Here is a 14,029-nt window from a genome sequence, read left to right on the forward strand (position 1 = left end):
ATCAATTGCCCTGCACCAACAATACCTTGACCAGCATCACCATTTCCACCACCAATATTAGCTCTATTCCCTTGCCCAGGTAACTGCCTATGGTTTCGTTCCTCCTCCACCTTCCTCATATAGTTTAACACCTTTTTGAAACCATTCAGATGTTGAAGCTCAGACAGAGATTGCCATTGACAGTGCGTATATGACTGTCCTTTCCACTTAATCAAGAACTCCATTTCACTCCAATCTAGCTCCCCATCCATTTGCATGTTCAAGACAACCAGCTCAGGCTGTTCTTTTTCTGCTGGTCTGCTTTAGTCCATTCCAGAGTCTTTGTCAACATCAGGCAATTCTCGGTGCCATTTGCTTTATGAACCATAGGACCTGCACCAAGAACCCACCGAGGAATAGACATGGCAAACACACCCTTGTTCTACATCCTGATTAAGAAATTGTCTTTGCGCATGATACACATTAGAAAACCCTGATTGAATGACCAAAACCGCTGAGTAAAATACAACGGCAAACATGTGCCAGTACCAAGACACCTAACGACCTAATGATGAGGATAAGTGGTCAGATATGATAGACGAAGTGTATAGGCTGACAACTGTTGATGGATTTTGATGGATATGATAGCTGTGAAAGAATGGCTATGGATTCGAACAAATCCCCGATTTCGTAGTGCAGCCAGTGCAAAATATGAATTATGCGCTACGAAATCACCTAAAACATGTTGCGCTGTGAAACTGTTAAAAAGGATTTATGTGCTGCAAAACCACTTTAAAATGATTACAGGCGCTACGAAATCACCTAGACAATTTTGGCTCTGAAATGAGTTTGGACATATGATATCCATGTGAGATGTGAGACCAATGATAGACTAAAACAGAGAATTGACCCCTTTATACATACCAACAATACTCTTAACAAGACTCCTATTCAAACTATTTAGACTCTAAAACGAGATGAAAAGACTAGACCCAAAATTGACACCAACCCTTTGGCAAACAATCGAACTGATGTGAACAATTTAGAAATTTTTCTTGAGTGATAACACTATACATTCCCTAAAACGCTATTAACCCTACTACCATCATTAAAACCCTCATTCACAGTCCTATTATCAGTCAACCCTTTTATCCCCAAAAAGAAAACAACAATCACCCTATACTTGAGAAAATCTCTTCATACTCATCATTCTTCACTCCACATTTGCAAGTATTGAAACAGATTCAGCATATGAGAGGGATGATGAAACTCCCAGTGATTCTTCCATGAGGTTCATGCACCAAGAAAACCACATAAGGGAGGAAAACACATCCTGGAGGAGCCCACCACTCTCACAGAGTTACTAGCTTTCCCTCTTGCAGTAACATGTTTTAAACATCAGTCTTGCTACTAGTTTTGTGAGATGGTGGAGAGGGTGAAATATCACCATGAACTTGCTAGGTTATTTGTTCTTCATCTTCACAATGGACAGGTAAACCTAGCTGGTGCCTCCTTCACTTTGACACATAAAACTATTGCAGCAGCAACATGCATTCCTAATGTGGGAGAACAATGGAATAAAGGACAACATGTGGGCAAAGAGCATTATGATCCTTACATCAACGCTAGTTATCAAAGGCAAATCAGTAGGGTCTTTCCTTTTAGATACCTACAAGACACTTATGCTCCACTCATGAAGCTCATTATCAAATATTTCACCTGTGAAGGGAGTTTTTCTCGTTTGTATACTTATCATGTTATATTGCTGATGCATTTCACTAGAGTGAGGATTATGAACCTCCCCTATTATATATGTAGAAATATTGCGAAGATGGCTACATTTGTGCAAAGGAAACCTCTTCCTCAGCAGTTCAGTAACATTTATCATTTTTCATTGATCAAATTGTTGTTTTGCATCAACTTAGCTTACTGAATATTTCGTGGGATACCTTCATTTCACATGAATTTTTCAAAAGCCCTCAGGTAACCCCATTAGTGCTTCAAGAGGAAGGAGGGCCTTCAAATTGGCCAGAGGTTCATGAGACTGAAACAACAGGTGTGCCAATGTTTGCCACTTATGCAAAAGGCACAAGGAAACTATTTGCAGTTGCCAAACGAGTCTTATCTCCACCTGGGGTGGAAGGGGTACCCTTTCCTTCACCAGACCACAGGAAAATGTTATCTTCACCTGGGGTGAAAGGGGCTTTGCCTTCTTCTTCAGCAGTACAGGTACTAGATAAAGGAAAGCAACCATTGCTTGATGAAGGGCCTTCTGAAGGTCAGGATAGAGATTTTGTTTTGATTCAGGAGGAGGATACTAATTTGATCTCCCAAAACTCAAGACTCAAGGAGGTCATCAAAGAGAAAGAAGCTGACATCCATGCCTTATCACTTGACCTTGAGAGAGCCAAGTGGATCATTAAATTCCTCGAGCAACAAAACAAACGATTGGAGGATAAAAAAACAATCATGGAGCTGCAAACCATAAGGGAAAACAGGCAAGCAACAAAAAGAAGGAAAGTCAAATTGACACCTCTTGAGCAAGAAATTGAGGCTGACCGAGAATCATGGCTAAAGAGGGTAAAAATTCACTTGAAGAAAGTTCTTGAGAAATTCAACAAGGAGAAGAAGATGTTCCGCCACATGGCTTATCACTATTTGGCCCGGAACAAAATTTGTAAAACAAGGATAAGAAGCCTAAAACCCAAGTTAAGGAGAACTTTGAGGAGCAAGAAAGAGTAAGATAAGCTCAAGATCTTGGATGAGGCTTCATTGGCCCAACATAGCACCTAACATAGATCAATCATGCCAAATTTCAAGAAATTTGGTGAAACTTTTGGCATTTTTGAATTTTTCAGGCAAAAAACAGGTTTTTCCGGCAAGTGCATGGCACCACTGGTGCTACGCTTTTGATGGGGACTTCCATTTGCAGAAAACTTTACATTTTTGGATTCATCATGAAAATTTATATTTGCTCAGAAATGGCTATGAATGTTTGACAAGTTTTGAACCTCCAAAAGGGCTAAAAACACCCTAAAAATGCCCTTTCTGCCACTTTTTGGCCACAGAGGAAGCAGTCTTGGGAGATTGCATTTTTGGAAGGGAAAATGGACTCCAAATCAAAAAATTAAAGTCATTTAAGAAAGTAGACACGCCAGGCTTTCCAACGAGCTATCCTAAACCTGATTTGGACTTCAGGAAGCCTTCCAAAATTAGCTTGGAAAAAGCACTATGCAAAGAAAAAATGGCGCTATGCACAAATTCTTCTAGTTTGACTTTTTCTCTCTTATGGTCAAATTCATGATGTGACATGATGTAAATTAATGTACTATGATGTAGAAATGATAAAAATTGACTCAAGGAGGTAGATACATCAGTTTTAGGTGGTTTTGAACTGAATGAATCAATTTCTATAATTTTAGAGACAAGTTGTTCCACTGCGTATTTTTCATTTCCTAGTTTAGATCTTATTGAAACAGCTCCTTGACTCGTGGATTCAACCTCTGATGGCTAGAATAGGTAGTTTTATGCCTATATCTTGTACTTTCTTAGTCATTTGTCAAGGTTGGACTCTTGTGGATGTTTTTAGCACTATTGTACATCATTTCTGTAGTTTGGCAAGGAAATAGACTAGGGTTTGCAGCATTTTGTGGGATTCTTGTGTCAAGGTGACTTAGTATTGTTTTTTATTCTGTGATTCAAGTTTTCATATGTTTATGTGTGACATTATCTCTATCTTTCTGCATAACTAAATGAATCAAATGTAAAGGTGGAATTCATTGATTTTTTAGTGCTCTGCCTTAGGGTTTATTTAGCTTTACATGTTTTATACTGTTTGAAGAGGACTCATGACACTTGCATGCCCTCTCCAACTCCTCACCAATCTTAAGACTCAACATTACACCTAATTCAAAGTACCAAAACACTTGCCTACATTGCCCCATAGAAACCTCTGCAATTCTCAGTTCATTCCCCAGACCCAAAACTGCCTTCCTCATCTGATCCAGCAAACAACCATAAAAATCAATCAAACTTATCTGAGCATATACCTAGCCCAAAATTAGTATTTACATAAGTCATCTCTAGCATTAGTTGTTATATTTTCCTGAGATTGACAAGGAGAGAGCCCTCTCCCGACCTGGTAGGGCTAGCTACTAGGTTAAGTGTGGTTTGATATTACCCTAGACCTGCCTTTCTTCAGCATGAGGTAGATTTAAGCACTAACAAGATCCATGGATTAGGACTAGATGATAGGATAAGATAGATGATCTGTTTTTCTTATTAGGTTCTAACTAGTTAAAATAGTTCTTGGTCCATTTTTAGGAGATTAGACTAGCTTAGGAACCTTTCCTTTCCTTTGAAATTCATTAGATCCATGTAAATCTCTCATATATTGTATATTCTTAAACATCAAAGAACAAAAACCCCGAAAACAAACATAAAAATACAAAACAACGAAGTAATACAAAAGTTAACTAAGCACATATAGTGCATCACACTTCATCAGTCTACAAACCTGAGTTGATAATTTATGCAAGAAATTTAGGACACTAAATTGACTAAACATTTTGGTGTCGTTTTCGGGGAAGTGTAATTAGGTAACCTCATCTCTTACATTTAAAAAAAAATGATATGCGTAGAGAAAGAGACTCTAGGGGTAGATTCATAGCTAGAGGCAGGAGTTCAATTACTACAACACCACCTACTCCACCAAGACTACGAAGAGATACACCTCAATCTCAAACTCATATTCCAATCCATAGACCTCCTAAAGTTTTAAGGTCAGAATTTCAATCAAGAGGATCTCCTACTTCATCTATGGAGGCAGTCCTAGAGGAGGAAAATCTTGGATCTCCAACAGAAGGAGTAGCCTTTTTCACCTCTACGGGTGAACATATTTTAGTTGAAGAATTAAGAATAGTTAGTGGAGAAGAGGAAGTTCCACATACCATTGATAGAGGAACCAGAGGAAGAGAAATTAACCTTACAGTTTGAATCTTAAATTAACTCTGAAGAAACTATAATGGCAGAAGAAGGAGAGGATGGAGAATTTTCATTTTTTGGAGGAGGAGGAGGTAGAGCAAGAGGTAGAGGAAATAATGGAGAAGGAAAAGCAAATAGCCGAAGAGGTAGAGGAAAGAGGGAAGTTATTAATTCTTTTGGATTCCCTATAGTTGATGAAGAAACAGATGCCACAATGAAAAATATCTCACCTTCTGTCCTCCCAAACTTTCATGGATTAAAAACTGAAGACCCTGAAACCTTCTTATTTGAATTTGAAGTCATGTGTAGAACTTATGGTTATTTACAAGAATCTCAAAAACTCAAATTGTTTCCTTCAACATTGAAAGGAGCTTCTTTAAAATGGTTCATGAGATTGGTCACTCAGTCTATTAGAACATGGAATGACATGAAGAAATTGTTTTTGGACTGGTATTTGGATTATTCCATGCCTATCAATCACAAATATGAAGTGTTCAAAATGATGCAAAGAGAGGATGAAAATTTGGAGAATCTAATTGAGAGATTCAACTATAACTTAAAAAGAGCAAAATTAGATAACTTAGATCAAGATATTTTAAAAGCTCTTTTATTAATATCCATTAGAGATGATTGGATAGATATCCTTAACATGATGGGGAAGGGAGATATCTCACAACTCCCATTAAGTGACATTGGAGAATTATGTGTTCATCTCTCAAGAGGAAAGTCCAAAACTGGGAAAGGTCCAAGAGATCCTTCTCTTGTTAAAGTGAATAAATCTGCAACTACATCAGTGAGTAGGGAAAAAATTGGAAACATGTTTGATGAATTTAAAACAGATATTCTAGGGAGCCTTAGTGAACCGATAGAAACCCTTAAGTTACAAAATAAGAAAAAAGTTGAAACTGATGCTTTTGCTATTTTCTATCCCAAATGCAGAAAGAAGCAAGCTTTAAGAGAATTCCCTTTGGATGCAAAAGTCATAGAGACTTGTGTGATTTATTCAGAAAACCATGAGACCAAAATTTGTCCTTCAATTCCTGGTCTTAAGGTTGTTTTCCAAGAGGAAAAAATTTCAAATCCAATAAAATCTCTTTGCTTTGCCTCTAGAAGAACTTAGCAAGGGCAACAAAATCAGGGTTTTAATAACCAAATGTATATGGAGCCCCCTCCAAATTGGAATTCTTGGTAGCAACCTTTGCCTCAATCTCAATATCAAACTCAACCTTGGGCTCAAGGAATGCAGAATCCTTATGGAAGATTCTCTCCATAGTATTAATATCTCCATCATATCCAAACTATCCTCCCTAACGATTCCTCAACAAAATCAACAACCCCAACTTCAAAACCAAAACCCTCAAATTTCACTGCCATTTGCACAAAGACAAAATGAGTTACTTGCCCAACCATTACCTAACCCCAATAATAAAAATCCTTAGAATACCTATATGGTGGAAGGACAACAATTTCCAACTTATATGATCACTCCATTAGATCTCAATGATGTCCAATTGAGATCTGGTAGGATATTAGAAAAGAAAAAGCCTTCTATAGTTATTTAGGAATAAGACAATTATGAGGAAGATTCTCTACAACAAAATAAAAGTTTTGAAGGAACATCTCCTCAAAACCAAAATAATGAAAATGAAAAACAGAAAGAACCAATAAACTTAACTCCTATCATATGGCAACAACCAGTATCCACTTCTACACCTCCTTTTCCAAAAATGTTACAAGTTGATAGAGGGTTAGAAAAGCATATTATGTCTCCTAATTATGATTTTCTAGATGAATTGAAAAATGTCTGTATCAAAATCCCTTTGTTACAAGCCATTAAGGAGATCCCAATTCTAGCTAAAACAATAAAGGAGTTGAGCATGAAGAAACCAGCAAGAAAAACAAAAGAAGTAAAAATAATTTAGCTAGTAGGAAAAATAGCAGACATAATGATGGGAAAAATTGCAATACAAAAATATGTAGATCCAGGAAATCAATGGAGTTGAAATTATTAATACACTGATTGATTTCAGAGCAGCAATAAACATCATGAGCAAACAAACCATGGAACATCTCAAACTTCCCAATCTTCTTTATATACCTACATTACTGCAATTGGCAGATAGATATGTAATCAAACCAGATGGTGTGTTAGAAGATATTTCAATATCCTTAGACTCTTGGGAGTACCCTCTTGATTTTATGATCCTAACCCCAAAGAGAAATCTAGGAGGACATCCACTTATATTAGGAAGACCTTGGCTAGCTACAGTTGATGCTTTCATTAGTTGTAGATCTCGTGATATGTATCTCTCTAATGGCAATTCAACTAAGAAATTCACTCTATATCCTCCAGCAAGAACAATCACAGAGATACATGACAAAGAATGGATTGATGATGAAAATTATATTCACCCTCTCTTTACTATTTCAACCATTATTGAAGATAGTCAAATTTTAAATAGAATGGAAAATTTTGAATCCTCTCCAGAATATGAACATGATCAATTTCAAGAAAAATCCAATATTGAATATTTTTCATCTAGGCAGATGTCTCTTTATTCTATGGAAGAATTTTGTAGCTCTACAGTTGAAATCTTTTGAGGGAAAACATTGAACATAAACAATAATTTGAAAAAATTACAACAGGAAAAGCTAATCAAAACTTTACAACAACATTCTTCTGCATATGCATGGGAATACACTGACATGAAAGGAATTAGTCCTAAGACTTGTATATATCACATCTACATTGAGGAAAATTGTAAACCTACCAGACAACCTCAAAGAAGGATGGATCCAAATTGTAGGGAAATTGTGAAAGAAGAGTTGCAAAAATTGTTGAACGTAAACTTTATTTACCCAATTTCAGACAGCGAGTGGGTTTCTCCTCTAGTGACTGTGCCTAAAACTAATGGTAAATGGAGGGTATGTATTTATCATGAAGAATTGAATAAAGATACCGTGAAATATAATTTTCCTTTGCTATTTATAGATCAAGTGTTAGATACATTAGCAGGTAAGAAGTACTTCTCATTTTTGGATGGTTTTAGTGGTTATAATCAAATTCAGGTAGCACCTAGAGACCAAGACAAAACCACATTCACCTACCCATGGGGAACTTATGCCTAGTAAGTACTCCCTTTTGGATTTTGCAATGCACCTGCAACATTCCCAAGAGTAGTACTAGGAATTTTTTCTGATCTAATACATGATTGTGTAGACGTATATATGGATAACTTTATAGTTTACGGGAATACATTTGAGGAAGCTGTAGAAAATTTGGAAAAAGTTCTTAAAATATGTAAGGAAGAAAACCTTTCACTAAGCCATGAAAAATGTTTTATGATGCTTACATAAGGGATTGTCTTAGGACATTGGATTTTAGGAGATGGAATTAAGGTTGATAAATCTAAAGTTGAAGTCATCTCTAAATTATCAATTCCAAGTTGTCAAAAGGATGTTAGAAGTTTTATAGGATTCATAAGATACTATAGAAGGTTTATTGAAAATTTCACTAAACTAGCATCCCGACTCTTAAAATTGCTCACAAAAGATTGTGAATTCAATTGGAACCCTAATTACTAGTTGGCATTTGAGACTTTGAAAGAAAAAATTTCTGAGGTACCCATCTTAAGAGGTCCAAATTGGAAACTACCTTTTCATATATCAACATATGCTTCAGATACATTTCTAGGAGCTGTATTAGGACAAAAATATTTGATCCCTTATGCCATCTATTACATAAGTAAAAATTTGAGCCCCACTGATTTAAATTACACAGTAACTGAAAAGGAATTCTTAGCCATTGTTCATGTTATAAAAAAGTTAAGACATTACATAACAGGCTATGAAACCTTTTTTCATACATATCACTTTGTAATTAGGTACTTAATGAATAAACCTATTACTAATGGCAGAGTTACAATATGGTTATTACTCCTACAACAATTCAACATCACCATTTTAGACAAACCTAGAAAACAAAACACAACTACTAATTTCTTGTGTAGAATTCGAAATATCAAAGATGACACTCTAGTTGAAGATAAATTTCTTGATGAATATATTTTTGCAATAACCACTCAAACCCCTTGGTTTGGAAATATTGCTAATTACTTAGTCATAGGAAAATTACCTTCACATTTGTTTCCTAAGGAGAAAATAAAAAATCATTCAAACAAGTGCAAGTTACTCATGGATAACTAATGAATTGTATAAAACAGGCCCAAATATCATATTAGAAGATGTGTTCGAGAAGTTGAAATGCGTGAAATTCTTAAGGCATGTCATGATGAACCTTGTGGTGGACACTTTGCTAACAAGAGGACAACCTATAAAATCCTTCATTTAGGATATTATTGGCCCTCCATCTTCATAGATGCCAAATAATATGGCAAAAGGTGTGACAGTTTCCAAAGGGTAGGGAAACCTGCTCCTTTAGATGAAATGCCACTACAAACTCAAGTACTCATTGAACCTTTTGAAAAATGGGCCTTGAATTTTTTTGGACCAATTAATCCACCATCTAAACAAAAGAAATATATTTTGGTATGCATCGATTATGTCACCAAATGGGTAGAGGCTAAAGCATTACCTTTTGCTAATGAAAACTTTGTAGTTAATTTTCTTTTTGAGGACATCTTCACTCATTTTGGTGTTCCAAGAGAAATAGTGACAGATCAAGGATCTCAATTTACATCTAAAGTAGTCGAGAGACTTGTGTAAGAATACAAGATAAAACCTAGAAAGTCTACTCCTTACCATCCACAAGAAAATAGTTAAGTTAAATTTACCAATAAGGTGATTGAAGGAATTCTCACGAAGAATGTACATCTACATAGAAGAGATTGGGCAGAAAGGCTTCCTGAAGCCTTATGGGCCTATATAACTACATGGAGGAACACAATAGGACATACTCCCTATGATCTTGTTTATGGGAAGCAAGTCTTGTTGCCTATAGTGTTTCAAATCAGAACCTTCAAGATGGCAGTCCAATTGGGACTGGATTTATTAGAAGCACAAAAACATAGATTGGAGCAATTGAATGAGCTTGATGAAATCAGGGAAGATGCAGTTCAAAGAACTAGTTTTAGTCCAACAGCAAAGGGCTAAATGGCATGATAAGTATATCAAGGAGAAAAAGTTTCAAGCAGGGGATTGGGCACTTTTGTTCAATTCAAAATTCAAAGATTTTCAAGGGAAGTTTCAAACTCATTGGCTTGGGCCATATGAGATTGAAGAAGTATTTAATAATGGAGTAGTGAGAATAAGTACAATAGATGAGAGAAAGGTACCTCTTCTTGTCAATGGTCACCGGTTAAAGATATATCATAAGCCAATTTCGAGGGAGTATTTTGTCAGGATTTTCCAATATAACACTAAGATGAAGTTGGTGAAGAAGAATTCTTCTTCTCCACTAACTTTGTTGTTCTTGTATATATATATATATATATATATATATATAGTATAAGTCTGGGTGAAAATTGGAGATTTCTGACATCCTATATTTCCTATTTTCTTTCTATAATAAGTAGTGATTTAAAGCTACATTCATTTGCAGTTCCTAATTTGAAAATTCATTTCATTTAATTTCATCTCACTTCACTTTCATTCCCTTTCACTGTTATATTCCATTTTCATTTCATTTCATATTCATGTTCCATAGCCATATTTCATCTTTATTATGTTCCGCATCTAATTCCATTTCACAGTTAACTTGATTACGCAGCCATATCTCATTCCACAGCTTTGTTCCAAAAAAATGATGAGTGCAGGGAATTGAAGAATCTTGTTTTGAAGACTGATATGCTAAGAAGGGTATCTGCGGATCAAAATCAAAGAAAACAACAAACGAAAAGGTTAAGTTCTAAGAGGTAAAACTGCAAAAATTTATTTTAAATAGCAAGGTTGAAACATAGAGTATGTATAATATGGGCATTCAAATGTTTCCTTGACAAATTATCATTTGATTTGATTTCAATCTCTATTTTACTGCATATCCACCACATCCTCCATATTCTGTCACATAATGGTCCATAATTAAATCCCTCAATGTTTTTAACTGTCATGACTATGAAGTGACATACTTGTCCATGTTTCTCCAAAACTCTTACCATCTACTTATTTCATGCAAACCCACAGTTCTTTTCACCATATTCACAATCAGTCCATTTCATAAACCATAAAGGGTAATTCTAAAGGTTAAGGAACTTTGCATAGTCGAAGGCATGGGGCTCATTCTAGGAGCAAAGTATATGGAAGGATACCCACAGCTCAAATAAATGTTGCAGAAGGCTAGATGGCTCAAATTCATCGAGAAATTTGATGGTTTTCATAAAGAGATCACAAAATCCTTTGCTAATCTTTTGATGGCACAAAGGTACAAATTGGAGATATTAATTTTGTGGTAACTGAGTCGTTCATAACTGAGGCTACACAATTTCCAAGGCATGGTGAAAGATGGTTCAAAAACAAGGAATTCCATAGTGAATCACGGAAAGTACTACTCAGGAACCCAGGTATGGATGTCTCTGTTTTTAGAAAAGGAATTCCCATTTCAGCTATTAAAGTGAGTGGAGGAAGATGCTTTTGATATTACATAAATTTATCACCTGTGAGGGGAGATTCAGTTACATGTATGTCTACCATATTTGTTTACTATTGAATTTCCTAGAAAATGGAGAAATCAATCTTCCTTTCTTCCTGCTAAATATTTTAAGAAGGATGGCCTCAAATGTGCAAAATAAAATAGATTTCATAGATACAACCATGTACCATCATGGTTTGATAAAGATACTGATTGAGTTTTATTTAAAAGGAATAGGGGATACCTGGGAGGATTTCCTCATTAGGAACCATTTCGAAGAAGCACTAGAGTCACGCAAGGAAGATAACGTTAGAAGAAGTAGAAGAAAGAAGATTGGTATAACTATTAAAGATAGACTTGAGTCTTCATTATAGAAAGATGATGAAAAATTAATATCCAAAGAACTGACAGAAATCAGGAAGCAAATTAGGGCAAGACGAAAAATAATAAAGGAGAAAAAGGTCACAGAAGAGGAGAATGTAAGTCACCCACAACCTAGAAGAAGCTCTAGACTCTAAGGTTTGGTAAAGAAAACATCGTCAAAAGGGAAAGATTTCATAAAATTAGAAGAGGAAACCCCAAAAACTTCTCCTGTTAACATCCCTTCTACACACAGTCCTCAAAATTATCTTGGCCATCATTTTGAAGGTAGCCCAAGGAGAAGATCTCCAAGCATAGATCCAGTGCAATAAGAAATATATGATTATATAGAATCAATGGAGAAGAAAAGTGCCTCAATGAATCCAAAACCTTCTGTCAATCCACAAGAACCTCTAATTGACTCTCTCAAACAGGAAAATATATGAATTAGAGATTTTGCACAAACATATCAAACATGAGAATGAAACCTTGAAGGAACAATATAAATTGGACAAGGCAATTCATGATAATACCATTCTACATCTAGTATTGTGGTATAAGAAAAATAGGAAGTTGAAAAGAAAGAATAAAAGTATGAACAGAACAGTCATCAAACTCAAGTACAATATTCTTATGAGGAAACCCAGAATGACAGTAACTTTAAAGAAGAGAAAAAGAAGAAAATTGGATGTACTAGCAGAAGTGTCTGAGCAAATGCATTAGAGAAGAAGAACTCACTTTTATTGGAAAATTGCATGAGGAAATGCAATGATTTTGCAGTGGGGGTATGTTGAACCTTAGAATTACCTTCCCCTTGAAATTTGTTCTCACCTTTTTCTCTCGTTTTCTTATAAGACTACAAATCCAATCAATGATAAATGCTAGTTTTTGTCTTAGGAAAACATTAAAATAATCACCATATTATATTTTCATGTTCTTGCTATTTTAATAGATTTTTGCAAATTAGATACAGAACACAGCCTATTTTGTTGCTAGCTATGGGTTTTGTAGCTACTCTCATGGTTTGGTAGGTTATAGGTGTCAAATGAAGAACTGGGCCACATGAGAATTTTCATAATCATCTCCACATGATTCTATCCTATTCACTCAGTCCAGATCAACATAAAAGCATGCCTAAATTCATGGTCAAAGATGGAGTCAAATACGTTATCTAGAAGTAGTAGGACTCCTGATTTTCTCTTTCGTAGCTAATCAAGAGTCTAACAATTTTGTTGAGGAGTTAATTCAAATTAAGCCACCTATAGCTGATCAGAAGTTGAGTTAATTCGGATTAAGCCACTTGTAGCTGATCAGAAGTTAAACAGTCCTATGAAAATTTAGATTAAGCCACTTGTAGCATGATTTTCTTATAAATAGTCATGATAGACTCAAATTAGCCACAGGTAGAAATATTTTCTCTTAGAAAGTTATGATATTTTCCTATAAATATCGGTTGAATGAAAGCAAGAAGTAGTTAGAAGCTAGAGGGAATTACAGGTTTTTTCTTAATACTCTCTACTCAGACTTCGTTTTGTCCATAATACAAACTTTGTTTTGTCAATGGTAGTTTAAAAGTGCATATTCACCCAGCTAGCATCCAACCACATCAGTTGCAGAGGGCCCTTGTACTGAAGGATGTTTTTCACTTGTTGTTTTCAGTTTAATTTCTATTACAATGTTTTCTACAAGTTTGTTTTCTCTAGTTTAGAATGATGTTTCATTTCATTTGGTAACAAATAGTGTAAGGATAAAATCACAATTGTGCAACCTTGTTCTTCTGAGATATTTTTATGAAAAATGATTGAATGAGGATTTAAGTAATAAGAATACACAATTGCTTAGCTTCTTACTATTTTGTTACTCATTTTCTTAGCATAGAACTGTCAATTAGCAATATTAATAAATGTTCTCAAAACCATTTCAAAATGACGACAATTATAACTTAAATGGTTAAATATCTAATTCATGAAGTGATTGAAGTTTACTCAGTGCATTGCTAGTTTTACATGCTTTTATCTTTTTCTTTTCTACTTTCAGGTCCTTATTTAGTTGCATCACTTGACATTCCAAAAAATCATTTCAAGGAGATTGATTCCCTCATATTCCAAAATTGAATGGTTG

This window comes from Pinus tabuliformis, chromosome 5_2 (assembly GCF_031772625.1).
Source record: "Pinus tabuliformis cultivar Carrire ecotype Pingquan chromosome 5_2, CPIR1, whole genome shotgun sequence".
Taxonomy (NCBI): domain Eukaryota; kingdom Viridiplantae; phylum Streptophyta; class Pinopsida; order Pinales; family Pinaceae; genus Pinus; species Pinus tabuliformis.